The 16,216-nt window shown below is 66.2% G+C and overlaps 1 protein-coding gene across 9 annotated transcripts in view; it reads left to right on the plus strand.

The window, feature by feature from the left end:
- Positions 1-16,216, plus strand: part of RXRA (retinoid X receptor alpha) — a 95,567-nt gene that overhangs the window by 40,990 nt on the left and 38,361 nt on the right. Inside the window, exon 1 of one of the 9 annotated variants that reach the window (XM_047829132.1) lies at positions 1,902-1,925. The exons of 5 other annotated variants lie outside the window; for them this stretch is intronic. The gene's annotated coding sequence lies outside the window, so the exon portion shown is untranslated. Of the gene's footprint in view, positions 1-1,901; positions 1,926-2,766; positions 2,864-10,008; positions 10,639-13,272; positions 13,296-16,216 lie in introns of those variants that run through there. 3 more of the 9 variants (XM_047829139.1, XM_047829137.1, XM_047829133.1) reach the window with 3 other exon arrangements.

Here is a 16,216-nt window from a genome sequence, read left to right on the forward strand (position 1 = left end):
CCCTCTGGCCAGCTGCTCCCCTGCCCTGAGCGCCGGGCTGCCTTCGGCCCCGCCGGCCCCTCCTGTTCCCGGTTCTCTGTGAAGCCCTTCCGGGCCCCCAGAACCACACCGGGCCTCCCTGCCCCTCGACCCCTAATTCCCTCCTTTGCGTGCTGGTTCACCCTCTGTCTCCCGCAGTGGGCTTTCTGCCGTGTCCCCGCATCTGGTGTGGAAGGCAGGCCGGTCACCCCTCGTCTGGAGTTCTGTGTCTCTCTGTTGGTGCGGCCTGGCTGTGCTGAGCCCTTGGGGATTTCAGGGAGCCAGTTGTAGCTTGGCAGCCCCAGGCATCCTTCTTCGTCACCCCGAGCTGTCCCCGGCAGTCGTCTGTGCTTTGTGCGGGACGCAGGGGTGGGGGCGCCCGGACAGACACGTGGCCCCTTGGAGCCGGTGGTGGGGCTGCAGGGTGGGCGGGGCCGGCTGAGGCAGGCTCTGAGGGCCGTGGCGGGGAGGGGGGGGGGGGGGCTGGAGGGAGGGACGCTCCTGGGCCAGCCCTGCTAGGAGAGGACACGGCCAAGGTGGTGGAGGGCGTACCGCAGTCACGGAGGGAGGCAGTGGCCAGCCCGGGGTCCGCTCTGCTAGCTCATTCGGGATGCGATGCGTACCAAGGGCCTGGGGCAAGGCCACGTCCAGCTGAATGGTGGGTGGCAGTGCCGGGAACCTTAGCCCCCGAGCTGGAGATACAGCTGGGGGGGAGTTGGTTGCAGCTGGGGCCCCTGGGCCGGCTCTGGGGTCAGCAGGTGGCAGGACCCTAGGCCGGTAGCAGACGGTCCCCGCTCCCCCGGGATTTACCCCTAAAGCCGATCTGCCTTCCCACCAGACCCCCCCCCCCCAACCACATTTTTGCCCTCCTGCTGGCCCCATGGAGGCAGCTGGGGTGTGGGTCAGAGTGGGGTCCCTGCCGACCCGCTCCTGCAGGCGTGTCCTTGGGGGAGTCCCTTGCCCTCGCAGGGCCTCAGTGTCCTCCTCTGTGGGGCGGGACCTCCCTGAGAGTTCAGTGGGACCGTTTTCCTGGAGCACGGGCCCCACTCTCATTTTGCTGATAACTCAGCAAAGCGGTGTGGGCCACAAGCAGGCCCTGGGCTGGGCTGGGCTGGGCTGTGCAGAGGGGCGCGTGTTCGCTCAAGTTGACCGGCCGCCGTGTCAGCTGAGATGGCCTGGCGAGGTCTGGGCTGGCGGGGTGCCCTGAGGCCCCGGCCTCGCCCCGGCAGGCCCGCAGGGGACTCCTGTCGCTGCTTCACAGCCGTGGCTCGCAGGCCTGGGACAGAGCCTGGCGGCTGATGCTAGGCCCGGTGCCCCCTGGCTCACTGGGCCTGCAGCCCGGCGCAGGGGTGTGGCAAACCGGCTTTGGGGGTGGCCTCTGCACCTTTGAAATGACCCAACCCTTGTGTCCGCGAGTCCCTGAGGACAAGGGATGTCACCCAAGTTGGGGGACGGTGAGGGGAGGGGGCCGAGAGCGCTGTGCCCGAGGCCAGCATCCCCCCTGCGTGGCACGGCGTGGCAGGCGGGTGGCCTGACAGGATGGCGGTGGTCCTTCCCGGGTGCCTGCGTGTTGAAACCAGTCGCTGACGTGGCCGGCGGTGTTGAAATAAGTGCTCACGGGTTTCCCAACATCCTGCCAGCCCGTCACAGGACCCGGTGTCGGGAGCCTGGTGCAGCCTGCGCCTCCCGGTCCGGGGTGCCCGGCTCCTCGCTTCCTCCCCGAGGAGACAAGGAGAGGCCGCCCGGGGCTCTGGCAGCGCTCGTGGCATCAGGAGGGGGTGACATTACTCCGGGCCCACGTAGTCCTTGTGACCTGCCCGTTTTCCATAGATCACTGGGCTTTGGACTGGGGGAGGGGGCAGGATTTGAACCCAGAGCTTGGAGCCTGTGCTGTTGTGGCCAGCAGGGTAGGGAGGGGAAGGGAAGGGAAGGGAAGGGAAGGGAAGGGAGGAGGGAGGCAGCCCGGGGACATCTCTCCAGCCTGGTGGGCGTGCACCAGTCAGGTAGCAGATGGTGCAGCCGAGGGTCCCGGCCCCTGCGCCCCCTGGGGACTGGCCTGGCTGAGCGTGGGCCCCTTTCTGGGCTGACCTCCTGCTGAGGAGATGGTGGAAAGTGGGGGCCCTGGAGCAGGGCCTGGTGCCTGGGACTGCCCTGCAAGAGGGCAGACAGCGGCCGCGATGGCTGTGGTGACTGGTCACCCCCTGTGCTCCAGGCCCTTGACTTTGGGGGGATTGTGGAGCCTTCCCTTATCCCCTAGAGTTTCCGTGCTCATGCTTGGTGTCTAGGGGGGAAATGGGGCTTCCAGGGCCCAAGTGACCTGCTGGGGTCACACCGCCAGTGGGCAGGAAACCCCGTCCACACTGCTGGACGGTGAAGGCCGCCCTCCCTGGGGTTCTTCTGGGTCAGACCGGGAGGACACGGTATGGTGGGAGAGTGTGATCTCGGGGGGCACACCCCAGCTCTGCCCTTCTGAGGTGGGCCGCCTCGGGCGAGTGGCCCAGGGTCCCCACGGGGACCCCGCCAACCCGGGCACAGAGTTGGTTGAGAACACTTCCAAGGTCTGGCTCTCTGGGTGTAGGCGAGCAGGACAGGGCCTCGCAGGACAACGAGGCCCCTGCTACGGGGACGGAGGGGCCCGGGCTTCTGGGAACCTGTGGTCAGGCCTCACCCTGGCTGCGGCGTCTGACTGTCGCTCGTCAGCAGGGGAGGGGCGCTGGAGACTGGTGTCTTATGGAGGAGGAAGCAGATGCCCAGAGACGATGATGGGCTGGGTCTGGGCCACACAGCGAGGCAACCGCCAAGCCAGGGGCCGTGGAGAAGGGGGTGTCGGGAGACCTGGGCTCTGGTAAGGTGGGAGTCCCTGTGGTTGGGGTGGGGAGGATGTGGGTGACACTTGGGCTGGGACTGCCGTGGTGGGAAGGCCCGTGGCCCCCGGAGTGGCTCCTGGTTATCGAGCACCTGCCGTGAGCCAGGGCCGTGCTCAGCCACGCCGCTTCCGTCCTGAACTGTGTTCCAGATGAGAACGTCCTAGCCCAGGGGGGTGACGTCGTTCCCTGTGGCCTATGGCCAGGAGGGGGTAGGACTGGACTTGGGCCCTGGTCTCAATGCCTCCTGCTAGCAGGGCTCCCTGCATCTGTCTGCCGCCCTCCCTGGGGTTGTGGCAGGGGTGTCTGTCCCGTTTGCACAGAGTGCAGGGGTTGGTTTGGAGGGGAACATGGGAATCTACTGTGTTATAGCTGGAGGAAGGCAAGTGGTTCCTCTTACGGGAAGCCTTCCCTGATGTCTGCTCTCAGATAAGAGTACCTTTTCTTTGTGGGCTCCTGGAAGGGTCTCCGTGTGAGTCTGGACTACGCATCCCGGGGCAGGGCCCGGCCTTGTTTATCTGCCTATTCCTAGCACGGGTGTCAGTGGGGGGCAGGTGTCTCATTGGCGGGCACTCCGTGATATGTGAAGGGAGCAGAAGCCTTTCTGAGGACAGGGGCGCTGAGACCAGTGGGGTTGAGTCAGATGCCTGCGGCCCCACCTGGCCATGAGTCATGTGGCCAGGAGTGGAGCCCAGGTCTGCTGGCTGTGGGCCGCTGGCCGCTCTCCACCTGTGTTCACCATCTGTGGGGACGGATGAGGAAAGGCCAGCTTTGTGGCCCCTCGTCTCCTCCACTTGTGTCCTAGTCCCTTTTCTTCATGTGTGATGGCCTCTCTTTGCAGAAGAGGAAATAAAAACTCAGAGGGGTTGTTTAACTGCTGGGGGTTGCGCAGCTTGTCGGTGCTTTGGGATCTCTTTAAAACTTGCTGCTTGCTTGGCTGGTTCTCGGTGAATCCTGCATTCTGCCCTGGCTCGTTCCTACCTCTCTCACCACCACCCTGCCCACGTATTTATAAGACCTCATGGGGGACCTCTGCGCGCCAGGCCCCAGGGATGCCTGATGGACCAGTTGGGGCTCCTACCCTCAGGAGCCCCCAGACCTTAGCAGCCTCAGACAAGCCAGCAGGGGGGCCCTCTCCGGGGTATGTGGTAGAGGGGGTCCCTGCTCTGGCTAAGAGGATCATAAGGGCGTCCTGGAGGAGGTGTTGTTTAAATTGGGTTGGAGAGAGCCAGGAGACACGTAGAGGGAATTTCGGCCCAGGGAACACCCTGTCCAAGCCTAGAGGCCAGAGAGCCGGCGCGTTCCTGGAAGTGACCTGGTTCCCAAGGCTGGGGGAGGAGAGTGGGCAGGCCCAGACAGCACGAGCAAGAGGAGGGTGGGGGGCGGGGGTGGGGTGGTGGCCGCTGTGGCCGTGGTCGGCCCAGGTACCACAGGATCCTTCCTGCTTCCAGAATTGGAGTGGCTCCTGGGTGCTCCGCTGGTGCGGTCTGGGTCTGGGAGGTGGGGTGGGGCGGGGGGTTCTCCTCGTGGGCCTTGGCCCTTTCTGGAGCTCTGGGGCATGCTGGGGGGAGCTGGCCCTGGGCAGCTGGCAGAGGCCCCCCCGCGGGCCCCGGCCCAGAGTAAACCCCGGTTCACGTCTGGGTCAGCCCAGGGACCATTCGGATGGGCTGGCGTTCGAGTTTGCCGAGTGGCCTCTCCTCCTGACGGCCGAGGACGATGGGCGGGCAGAGGCGAGTGGGCGGGGGTCCGGGCAGGGAGCTCCCAAGGCTTCTTCCAACTCACCTGGGGGCAGGGTTGGAGGGGCTCCTGGGTGGGTGGAGTTTTGGGGAAAATCAAATCTGTGTTGGTGTGGAGGGGCTTTAGGTGGGGGGTTTGTGCCAGGGGCCGGCAGACAGGGGGATGCTGAGATTCTATACAGCACTTCCCCCCCCTCCCAAAACCCCAAACCAAACACCCTGCGACTCTGTTACCAACGCCAAAGCGAAAAGCAGCCATCGCGTCCCCCCCCCCCCCCCCCCCCCCCCCCCCCCCGCCAAGGTTAGTGCCGCGGGCGTCTTGCTTGGGGTTGGCCTCTTTCTCGACCGCAGATAGCTCGTGGCATATCCCGGCGTTTACATTTGAAACAAAAACGGAGTCTAGATTTTTGGTTTCTGTCAAAGTTAGGATGTTCCATAGAAGCGGCCTGCCCTCTTTTGGGGGAGGAAGGAGACCTGGCCTTTTGGTAGGACTCATGGACAGTGGAGGACAGGACCGGGGTGCTCCTGGAGAGGACCCGGGACCCTGGGGGTCCCGTGCTGGTCGCTGCCCTCCCGCTTCCCCGAGGGCCTCGCCCGAGGTTGGGGTTTCCAGGGGCTACCGGACCCCCAGCAGGGTGTGCCTGTGGGGCGTGTGCGTGTGCTCAGGCCTATCTAGGCCTCACTGCCCTGCCTCAGTGGTCTCCGCCCACCTGTGAGGGCACAGGCTCCCGCCAGCACCCCTGACGTCAGCACCCCTGCTGCCCGCTCTGCTGTGTCTCCTAACACGGCTGTCTCCTGCCCCCCCCCTCCCCCCACCGCACCTTTGCCCGGCAGCCTTGATCTCAAGTGTGGCCCATACTGACCAGCTGTGTGGCCTTGGGTAGGTTGAACTTTGTGTGACGGAGCCTCGCTCTCTGTGTCTGTAAAAAGATGGCGATGCCCGTAGAGCGTTTGAAAGACCCGAATGAGGCGCACGTTCTAAAGCGTCCAGTGCGGGGTCCTGCGCATCAGGGATAATCAGGGGACTTTGGCACCCCTCCGGCTGGCATTTACAGGAGCCGTTGGGGCACCTGGCAGGGGCATTTTTGCCATCTGAGGGTACAGGGGCTTTCGGGAAGGACCTGGCCAGCATCCTGCACCTGAGACCAACGAGCCGTCTGGGCTCTGAGGGGTGGTAGGTTTCACGTTGTCTGTGGGGTTCAAGAGAGGCCGGAAGCCGCGGTGAGGGCCAAGGGTCCTGGAGTTTCTGGGCCTGTGGAGGGCTGGAGTGGATGCGGGCCGCACTCTCACCGTGGCTGGCCGGGCGGGTGGGCCGGCCTGAGTTCACCTCCAGGCCGAGCGTGGTCTGTGCGTCCTGGGCCCACACCCTCCCTTCCTCCCCGGCACACTGTCGGCTGCTGTTCCTGACTGGGGCCGGCGGATCCTGCTGGGGGCCCTGAGATCCCCGGCCTGGAGGTGAGCCTAGTGAGGGGCCGGCACTGGAGAGCAGGGGCCCTGGCCAGTCTTGGTTAGCGTCTGGGACCTGGTGGGGGCGGAATCCTAGGCTTGTTGCTTCTGAGCTGTGGGACCAGGGGGCCCCTCCCTCTGTTCCCGGGATATCAGGCCACCGATGGGCTGGGCCGGTACCCCCCGGTCACCCTGTGCCGTCCCCTAGCGCAGGGGTGGTGGCCTGAGTTCCTGATCACCTGACCAAGGAGCTCGCTCCGGGGCAGGGTCCCCGTTGTGCGGCCCCCGTGGGCAGCCGGCCCCTTGCTTCGAGGCCGAATGTGCTCACCATGAACATTGTACATCCATCCCGCTTGTGTGCGGCTCTGGGGACCTCTCGGTCTGGCGACCCCACACGGCCCCCACCAACCCCATCACCTCTGTCCTGGCAGCTGTCGCTCTGTGTCTCTGTCTCTTCTTGGACCTCATGTCAAGGGCCTCTTGAGGTGCCTGTCCTTACTGAAGCCCTTGCCTGTGCGGTGTGGTGTGTGAGTGTCCTAACCCTAACCCTAACCCTAACCCTGGTGAGGCCCGCCCTGTGCCGGCCTGGTGGCCCCGGGGTCTGGGCACCGCCGCCTTCTCCGCCATGGCCGCGGGCTCCACGCTGGGTGTCTGTAGTGGGGGGGGGGGGGGTGTTGCGGGGGAGCCTGCCCCCAGTGTCGTCACCGTGGGTCGAAGCAGAGTCTCGCGTGGCCTGGTCCACACGTGCCGTCTCCCCTTGGTTGGATCTTGCCCTGTTCTTCCGGAGATCTAGAGTTTTTGTTCATGGCTTCTGCTCTCTCCTTTCTGCTCCCGTGTGTGTGTGTGTGTGTGTGTGTGTGTGTGTGTGTGTGTTCATTGGTCGCAGCCTCACTGGGGAGGCGATGGGGCACTGAGCAAGGCCCCAGGGGGCCTGGGGAAATGCAGGGGTGGCAGGGCCGGTGTGGGGCTGCCGATGGCATGGCCTGGCCGACTGCCTTTGGGGATTAGGGGCGCCCTCAGCAGGAAGCTGCGATCCGGGCAGGGCCAGGGCAGGGAGAGAGTACGGGCGAGGGCTTGAGCTCCCGGGGGTGCCCGGCCACCGCGAGTGTGATGGTTATGCACAGGGCCCTGCACCGGGACCCTGGCCCCACACCTTCCTCCGCTTTAATGCCACCCCCCCACCCCCACCCTCCTGTCTCAAGGTGGAGCGGAAGTGATAGTCTGCCCTGGGGGGACCGTGGCCTGGAGAGAACTGAGGATACTTGCTGGTTTGTTTGCTTGTTTGAAGCCAGACTCTGGGGCGCGTTCCCTGTCCGCTGGGAGGGCGGTAGATGCCAGCCAGACCGTGGCAGTGCCCCGGGTCAGGTGGAGGTGGCGGTCCCCCCCACCTCCCCATCCAGCGCCAGCTCAGGGCCAAGGTTCACCAGCCGGGGTGGGGGGGGCCTGACCCCCAGGGTGGTGCACTGCCCTGCGGCTCCCCTCAGAGTCAGGGTTTGCTGAGGGAGGCTTGTTCTCTGCGCGCCGAGGGCTCCGGATCCCAGAGGTGCCCCGGCCTGACCGTGCGTCCGTCTGTCTCCAGCCGCCACTGGAGGTCCTGCACGCAGGCGGCCGTCCTGGCCCCTGGCCACGTGCTGCCTGTGTGAGTCCCTCAAGCTGAGCGGAGGGTGGGAGCAGGGCTGCCCTTGGCTGTGACTTTGTTTTGTTTCCTCGAGTCAGATTGTCCTATTCCATCCTGTGCCCGGAAGAGAGGCCCGCTTCTGTCCTTGGGCGGGGCTGTGAGCCCCTCTCCTTCCCTCCCCGGGGGGTGCGGGTGGGGCAGGGCCTGCTGCCAGGGCTCAGCACCCGGTCAGTGGCTCTCCTGCTGGTGCAGCTCCTGGGGCCTGGGGCCAGGCTCCTGGCCCCCTCCTGTCTCACCGGCCCAGGGGGGCCGTAGGTGTGCAGTAGGCCTGGATGCCTGGCTGATCCCTGTCCTGTTTGTCCTTGGCCGTATTCTTTCCCGTACCTTCTTTTTTTCTCCTTCAGTCTCTGGCCCCGTTCACCCGCACTAAGTGAGGCCCCTTAGATCTTCCTCCAAGGTCTCTGCCCACTTCCCGTGGGCTCCCCAAGGGTGAAGTCGGGGCCATCTCAGGACACCTTTGTGACCCATTCACGGGAGACCCGGGTGGCCGGCACTCTGTGCTCCTGGAGGCATCCCGGGACGGGGACTCCCTTGTTCTCTGGCCATCTGTAGGGATGGCCTCGGGGGGCCTGCGGTCAGGAGGGGCCGCAGTGGCCCCCCACCCTTGGGGTGGTGAGTCAGGGTAATGGGCATTGCTGTCGGTGGCCCTTGTGTGTCAGAGGCCAGCTCTGGCCCTTTGAGCCAAGATGTGGCTGCCCGCTTGGGGGTGTTCCCATGTGCCCCTGACTGCTGGCCGGGCTTTGCTCTCCTGTCTCTTGCCCCTTCTAAGCATCCCTCGTTCCCAGGAGGTGACGGGACACCCCTGATGGACAGCTGAGACCTTGGCCTGGCCTGAGCGGAAGCTCCATGTGGGGGTGGGGCCTGTAGATCTGCCTGGCCCCCCAGGGTGAAGCCCGGCCTCCTGTGGGGGGAGGCAGTGGCCCCTGTGCCTGGGCTTGGAGGGTCTGGGACCCTCCCTGCTTGGTCGGCATGCTGGCCTCTGGGTCGGGCGAGTCAGGGAGGCAGTGGCCCCATCTGAGTCCTAGGCCCTTTCGTGGAGGCCCTTGGGCCTTCGGGCTTTCGGGATCGGGCCTCCAGCCCTGTAGGGGCTGCGTTTCCTGAGCCACTTGCCCGAACGCAACCTTCCCGCGTCCCTCCTGGGAGCCCCTCCGTGACACGGTGCTTGGCCGGCCCCCCAGCGTTGGGGACACCCAGTTCCCAGGCCCTCCTGCCATCTGCCAGCATCGAGTCTGGACAGGTGTGTGTGCAGAGGGCGGCCGCCTGCGTTGGGGGCCAGGCGGCGTTCCAGCCCCGTGAGTCACGCTGATCCTAGGAGCGGGGGTGGCAGGGGCCAGGCTGTGGGGTAACGTGCTGAGACGTGCCGCTGACCTGGCACGGGGGAGTAGGGGGAGCGGGTGTGTGGGGGCCTGCTCGCGGCCTCCCTCTCAGAGACCCCGCCTCCCACCAGGCTGTGCGGTGGGAGGTGGGGGGCTCTCTCGTGGGCCGGGGAGGCCGGGCGGTTGGTTGTGAGAAGTTGGTGCCTCCCGGGTCGGTGCCGCCCAAGGAGCAGAGGCTGCTTCGTGCCCACCTTGCGATTGGGCAGCAAACCCATGGGGCAGGGAGGAGGGAAGGCAGGGAGGCAGGAAACACGGAGTCTGGCCCCTGGGTCGGGTAGGTCCGCGTCCTTGGTTGTGCAGGGGGCAGGCGTGGCAGTGCGGTGGGCCTGAAGGGCGGGCCTCCTGGGCCTGTGCCCCACGGCTACCAGGCCTGTGCTGCCCCACTCCTGTTCCTGGGCCGGGCAGGGATAGAACTGGCCAGGCAGCCTCACCTTCTGCCAATCCCTTGCACCTGGTTCTGGGGGCCAGAGGCCAGAAGAGGCCCTCGGCAGGGCTCAGGGCCACCAGTCCTGGGATCGGGGGCCTTGGAGCGGCAGGTCCCAAGGTAGACGGTAGCCACAGCTTCTGCTGAAGGCCCGCTTTGCTGCAGAGACAGCAGAGCCCCAGAAGGGTGGGCCGGAAGGCTCGTGCTCCCCCACTGTGGGGAGAGGTACAGACTGGTAAGGGTCTGAGCCTGGCAGAACCTCTTGCCAGCTCTGTGACCTGGGCACAGCTTTTCAGGAAAGAGCCCCAGACCTTCGGAGGGCCATCCGGGTACCTCTGTGAAGGGCAGACGTAGGGGAGGGGGGGCAGCTGGAGCAGATCTGAGGCTCAGAGGTTTTCAAGAGGTAGATGGCTGGGAGTGGTGACCAGAGGGCCGGTCTTGGGCTAGGGGCAGGGGTGGGAGATGACCAGCCTGGGCTGTTGGGCTCAGACCTAAGCCGGCGACCACAGGGTAGGAGTTGGTGCTCTGAGAGGGTTTGGGGCTGAGGCTCTGTCCCAGCCATTTACTCTGTCTGGCAGGGGCAGGGAGGCTTCCTGGAGGAGGAAGACCCACAGTGAATAATTGTGCCTGCTCTGAGGGCCAGGGCTGGGGCTAGGAGGGGCCGATGGGCATACTGACTGGAGAGGGCTGGGGGGCTAGGCCCCTGTGGCCCCTCTGAGAGAGGGAGGTGGGCTGGCCCTGGTGCGGGTGATGGACGGGAGACCCCTGGGTGAATTTGAGGTTTCCAAGCTGATGGTCAGCGGTCTTCCACAGCCCTGGTCAGGGCTTTGACGGGTGGCTCCCTGCCTTGAGGGGGTCCTCCGTGGGGGCTGTTTGGGCACAGCTGTCCCGGACCGGACCCTCCCCGGGCATGTCTTCACCGCCCCCCCTCCCCCGGCCCCGGGGGAATGGGGGAGGCTAGCTGGCCTCTGCGGCAGCCCCCGCCCCTGGCAGCACGGAAGCGAGTGGCTGCGGTGGGGTTGGCACCTCCTGCCCAGCCCTCGCCCTTCTCACCGCTCCCTCACGGCCGCCGCGTGTGGAGAGGAAGGAAGCTGAGGTCTGGTTTGCTGTTCACGGGGCACCCGGGCCGGGAGGGGGAGGCCGGGGCGGGCGGCGGGGGCTGCAGGGGCCCGGGGCCTGGTGCTGAGGCGGGTCTGGCCCACTGGTGGGAGGAGGAGGCTGGGCCGCGGGCCTGAGTGGGCAGAAGGCCTCTGGGCCGCCATCTTGGACGTGGCCTCACTGGCCGGGCGGACTGGAGGCAGGGGACTGGCCAAGAAGGGGCCCTGCTCCCGGGAAGAACAGTAGGTCTGTGGCCTTGAGGGGTGCTGGGGGGATGGGAGGAGGCTGTCAGGACCCGCCAACCCCCTCTGGTTACAGATAGGGAAGCTGAGGCCGGCAGGGGGTGTCCCCATGGTTCTGGGGTGGGGTGGGGTGGGGTGGGGGAGCTCTGATCTGGGGTGTCTCCTGGTTTCTGTGCTGCAAATGCTTCCGCGGCCGACCTCAAGCTATGGACGATGTCTCACGTCGCGAAACGCCTACCGGGAGGAGATGCACACCCACTGGGCGGCACCCCCACCCCCACCCCTGCCGCTTTTCTGTCCACCCCCCAGCCTCCCGGTTCTGCTTAGCACCTACCACAGTCCTGGCACTTGCTGACTGTTTGAGTGCCTTTGGATGGGCCCACTCAAGGCGGGGTCTGGTCGGGGAGAGCCCCGGGGTCTGTGCTGGTAGGACTCTGGGGCCACGTGACCCACATGGATGTTGCTCGTGTGCGTGTGTTGGGAGGGGGTGGGTGGCGGCTGGCCTCCCCGGGTGTCCGCACACAGGCGGGCCACGGTGGGGACTGGTGACCAGGGGGCTGATCTCACAGGGACTGCCCTGCCCTGGGAGCGTAGGCCTGCTGGTCAGGCCACAGGCAGCTGAGGACGATCTGGGGGACGCAGTGGACCACCAGCCACAGCTGGGCTGCCATGTTACCTCTCCTGGGCTGGGCTTGTGGTGCTGGTTCCAGGCAGGACCTCGCCGCACCTGTCCATCGGGTGATCTGATGCAGGTGTGGTCCCGGGCCCTGAACCAGGCGGACAGGCGCTGGGAGGTGTGACCGGGAGTGAATGAGGGATCGCGGCCAACCTGGAGGACGGACAGCAGCAGCCTGGGTCTCGTGTGTGGCCAGAGTCTTGCTAAAGTCAGGCTGCTGCAGAGGTGGCTTGTGTCACTGTCATGAAAACAACACGTGCGTCGCAAACCAAACGCAAACTGAATAAAAGCGCAGGAAGTGACGTGCTGTTTCCCGCCGTGGATGTGGGAGTCCCAGGCCCCTCCAGTCTGCAGCGTGACTTCTGGGGCCTTCCCCTGGATCCTGGAACCCCAGATTGGGCAGATATTCGTGGAGGGCTGGAGCGTGACGTGGGTCCCTGGTGACGTGACAGGATTGGCTTGGAGGATGTGACGGGCCGTGGGGACGTGAGCGCCAGGGGGAGCCTGCCTTGGGGGTAGGCCAGGCGTCGGGAGTCCGGTGGGCGCCCCGTGGGCAGGGGCCTGCCCCAGTCCCACGGCCAGCTGGCTTTCCGGCGGAGGGTGGTGCAAGCTGGTGGACAGGTGTGGGGTGTGCTGGCGTGGTCTGGGGGCCGCCCGGGCCCCTGCCATCTGGGCAGGGCAGCCCCGCGTGGATAGACCTGGTTGGGCCTCAGGCTCCTCGCCTGGCGGGGGGCCTGTGGGGCCGAAGTCTGCGTGCTGTGGTCCCCCTGCCCCCCACTCCCAACGCCGGCCCCGAGCCCTGGGCTGATGGGCCCCGGGACGCATTCTGTGGCCTGAAAGAGCGGCGGGGGGCCGTGAAGCCTTCCCGAAGACCCTCTCCCCTCAGAGGCTGAGTCCCTGTGGCCCCTGGAGGCGGGGTCCACCCAGACCGGCTCAGGCCCCGCTTCCCTGGCTGTGGGGCTCCTCGTTGCTCCCCCACGCCTCCCTCCGCCCCCTGCCCTAGCTGGGACTCAGTCCTGCAAAAGGAAGACTCCCAGGGCTCAGTGCACAGTGTCTCCTGCTGGGGTGCAGGGGGACGGCATCGCAGGTCGGCCAGGACAGGCACGGTCCGTCAGGACAAAGGAGCCCCCCCGGGCGGCTGGCACCACGTGGGCAAGCGCGCCCCATCCTCACGGCGTGCAGCCGGGGAAGGGGGCTTGGCCGGGTCAGCCGGCAGGGGAGCCGGTGGGGCTCTGGTCTGCCTGCGTCGGGGCCTTGCCCCGTCCCCCGGCCCCGGGCCCTGCCGGGCAGTTTGCCCATCTGCCTCACCATCTGCAGGCTCAGATTGAGGAAACGAGGCTGGGGTCCGTGTCCTCTTCCAAGAAGTGCCGGTTTCGGCCGATGGGAGCTGCCTGTGGTCACAGGTGTCTGGGTGAGGGTGGTGGGCCGGGCGGGCCCTGGGAAAGGGGAACTCGCCCGCTGGGCCAGCGTGAGCGCCACTGGCTCCTGAGGCTCGCAGCTGCCTTGCAGAGACGCCGGTCCTCCCAGGCCTCCTTCCCCACCCAAGCTCCCGCCGCCCGTGTGCCGCCACACTGCATCGCCGGAGGCCGTGGGACCCCGAGCCAGCGGGCCGGGGGCTGATGGGGCCGCCCCCGTGGTGGGACCTGTCTCCCACGCTCGCCATGAGGCTGCACCTCCTGGCCTCTCTTTCGGGAGGGGGCCTGGCCTGGCGGGCAGGGGACCACAGGTGGCCAGCAGGTGAGGGCCGGGCCGGGCGGGCGGGCGGGCGGGCCTGGGGGCAACCCGGCCTGGGAGGGTGCCAGTGTCTTGCCTGTGGGGTGTGGGGCTCAGCTCGTGGAAAGTCTGCCCGGGGGCCCAGGTGAGGGCATCTTGCTCCCTCCTGATTCTGACCAGCATCCCTGGCTGCCTCTCTCAGCTCCTCGTCCTTTAGATGTGCGAACAGAGGAGACTTGTCTGAGGTCCCGTGGGCACGGCCGTGACTGGGGTCCTCTGGTCTGTAGACCCGATGGCCTCGGGCTCGAACTCCTGGTTTCTGGCCTGCCCCCAATATGTGCGCGCTGGACTCCAGGGAGGGCGGCCAGCTCTGGGGAGGGCGCCTCGGGGTCTGGCTCACTCCCCTTTCGCACATGAGACGGGGGGACCGTGGCACTGGTCTAACTGGGGGCGGGGGTGGGGTGGGGCGTGTGGATTCCCGGTGGCCCGAGTGCGGGGTATGTGGGGAGGAGGCCGTGGGGGTGGCTGGTAGCCCTTCTCTGCTGAGGAGTGAGAGGTGGGAGCCCCAGCCGCTCCCAGTCGAGCCCCTCGTGGTGACGGGGGTTGCACCTCTGGCCTTCCCGGCTCGCGCCGTGTGTCTCTTCCGCTCGCTGTGAGGACACCTGCGTCTTGATCCCTCACCTGTGCCAGGATCTGTATAGGCTGCTGACTTACCTTCCTAGACGTCCCTGGGAGGATGCCGTCTTCTGTGCCCAGGCTCAGGGGAAACTGAGGCTCGGGCGTGCGGTGACTTGTCCAGGGCCACACAGACCTGGGCGGCTGGGGGTGGAGCTCAGACCACCTTGCTTCTGCAGCCCTTTTCTTAAGTTTATTTACTTAGAGAGTGGGGGGTGGAGGGGCAGAGAGAGGGAGGGTGAGAGAGAATCCCAAGCCGGCTCCACGCTGTCAGCACAGAGCCCGACGGGGGGCTCGAACTCACGAACTGTGAGATCGTGACCTGAGCCCAAGTTGCGAGTCGGACGCTCAGCTGACTGAGCCACCCAAGCGCCCTTCTCCTCCAGCCCTCTTATTAAAGTCCTTTAGCAGTTTGTGGGCGTTTAGCCCATGATGTCTCAGGCTCCTGCTTGCGTCTCTGTGTCCAGAGCCGCGGCCCGGCCCGTGGCGTGCCGTGTGGACAGTGCTGGGCGCCGGGCAGGACGGTCTCTGGGAACCACTGGGCTTTGGGCCTGGCACCCAAGTTAGAACATGGCCGCTGGGCACCTTGCTGTCCTGGCTGGGGGCTGCCTGCCCTAAACGTGCCCTTTGCAAGCCTTTCCTGCACCCTGTCGGGAGCTAAGGGACGGGCACACGGGGCTCGCTCGCCTGGGGCCGGCCCTGGGCGTCTGCGGGCTCAGCTCTGCCCTCTCTGCCAGGCTGTCATGGACGAGCCACTGTGCAGGGCCACTCGGGGTCTGGGTCTGCAGCGATGAGGCTTCTCGAAGGCCCTGGCCTCCTACAGCAAAGAAACCCTCTGCAGGTGATTTGGAACCTGGGGGTCTGTCTTTCCGGCTTTGGGGGTGCCAATGGGGTGTTTGGGTTGGCACCCCACCCCCCCGGCAGCTCACCCTCGAGCACGAGAACTGTGCGTGTGTCTCGCCTCCCTCCACACTTGACCCTGGACAGGCCCCTCCAGGTATTGGCTTTGACGTCCATACGTGTAAGGTGGGTGCAGGTAGTGTTTTCCAGGTCGGCTGAAGCTCTTGGCGTGACAGGTGTTTAAAGTTGTGTAAAACCGCCTGCGTACGTAAAACACCCCGAGCTGCTAGGCCCTCTCCTGTGCTGGGCGCCGGGCAGGACGGTCTCTGGGAACCACTGGGCTTTGGGCCTGGCACCCAAGTTAGAACATGGCCGCTGGGCAACGTGGGACAGGCGAGCCTGTCCCACTTGGCTGGGTGGCTCTCAGATGGCGGGTGTGAGATGTGTGAACGGGGCGTTGTGGGTGCAGCCCACGTGTGCGTGGCAAGGGGTCATCGTGGGCATTTGGTGACCGGGCCGGGCTTTCCAAGTGTCCCGCGGGGCCTGCTGACCGTCTCCCCTGCGGACGGCTCGGGGACAGCGCTCTGGCCACGTGCAGGTGGGCACGGGGTCTGCCTGGAGCGGGCGCCTGGCTGCTGGGCATTGTCCCCCACCTCCCACCTCTCGCGGCCACGTTTAGCGCTTTCCGATCGTTTATTCTCTGGGAAGCGGCGTGTTCGCCTTGTGTGTGGCATTGCGTCCGCAGGCTCTGAGCAAGGACTTCCTCCGCGAGTCGAGTGCATGGGTTTTGGGCTCTGGAGTCCGTCAGTGGGGGCTGTGGCGGGCGCTTGAGGCTTTTTTTGCTGGTCTCTGGGGTGTTTCTGCACCTGGATCTGGGGTCTTCCGACGTCTGGGTGGGAGATCTCTGACGGAGCCAGCTTGTTCTTTGACGTCCTCGCAGTCCAGGTGACACAGCCAGGCGCCCGCGGGGCCAGGTGGTAGGGATTCCCCAGGCATCCGGCGAGCTGTGTGTTTGCTGGAAGGATCCAGACCCTTTTCCCACTTGGCAGGGGCTGCTGCTGCATGGACTGTGTGTGGGTTTCGGGAAGTGGGGTGGGTTCCACGTCTGAGAAGGCGTGTTTCTGGGCCCTCGCCGCTTCTCTCTCATGCTGACAGGGTGTCCGCTGTCCCTGGCTGGGGTGAGAGCTGGGTGCAGCTATCTGCCGGCTGGCTTCCCCCCAGCCCTCTGCGCCTGGCCTCACTGAGCTCCAGCGCCCCGGGGCGGGGCTCGGGTCACCTGGGCCCCTCAGCCCCGCTGCGGGGAGCACACTTGGTCACCTGACTTGTCTTGTGGCGGCTGGCCGGCCCCCAGCCCTGTTACCCTCCCCCCTCCCGAGGCATTCAAAAATGTGTGTTGTTGGTAGTTCATAGAAGCTGTTTTCAGATATTCC

This window comes from Prionailurus viverrinus, chromosome D4 (genome assembly GCF_022837055.1).
Source record: "Prionailurus viverrinus isolate Anna chromosome D4, UM_Priviv_1.0, whole genome shotgun sequence".
Lineage (NCBI taxonomy): Eukaryota > Metazoa > Chordata > Mammalia > Carnivora > Felidae > Prionailurus > Prionailurus viverrinus.